Source organism: Penaeus monodon, chromosome 30, assembly GCF_015228065.2.
Source record: "Penaeus monodon isolate SGIC_2016 chromosome 30, NSTDA_Pmon_1, whole genome shotgun sequence".
Lineage (NCBI taxonomy): Eukaryota > Metazoa > Arthropoda > Malacostraca > Decapoda > Penaeidae > Penaeus > Penaeus monodon.
The window spans coordinates 38,376,402-38,376,961 of record NC_051415.1 but is presented as its reverse complement, the minus strand read 5'-3'; positions in this window follow the sequence as shown (position 1 = coordinate 38,376,961).

Below are 560 nucleotides of genomic sequence, written 5' to 3'. Positions count from 1 at the left end.
CCTGTTTTCCCTCATTCTCATGATTTACACTAAGCATGCATTACTCACTCACATTACTTATTTTTTCTACCCTGTACTGTTTTCAACTATTACTGGATTTTGTACATCTCATATTTAAGGATATGAGCAGGTTGTGTGATCACACTGATGTCTAGCTAGAAGCTGCAGGTAATGTAGTGTGATTAGAGTTTTGGGGGGAGCTTGTTGGTTCCCCAGTTGGAAGACTGTCCAAAAACTCAAATCCCCGGCATTAAGTATAGTGGGAATATGCTTTATCTATCTCGGTGATCGAGATCGAGATTGGGGATCAAAGGATGTGGCCCACTGGCAAAGCTATGAGTAGGCCATCTCTGTTTGGACACCCCATATAGGTGGAATATGGTTGGTTGCCCTGCTACTACAAGGACTTGACCTTGAGACCTTGTGTCTATGACCTTTCGTGAACAGTGCGCCAGGAGCGGTGTTCATGAAAGGTCATAGACTCCAAAATTTGTCTTCAATATAAAAAGTCTTTGACTCCAAGATTTTGTTTATAAATTCTTGCGAAAATATTCTTTCCA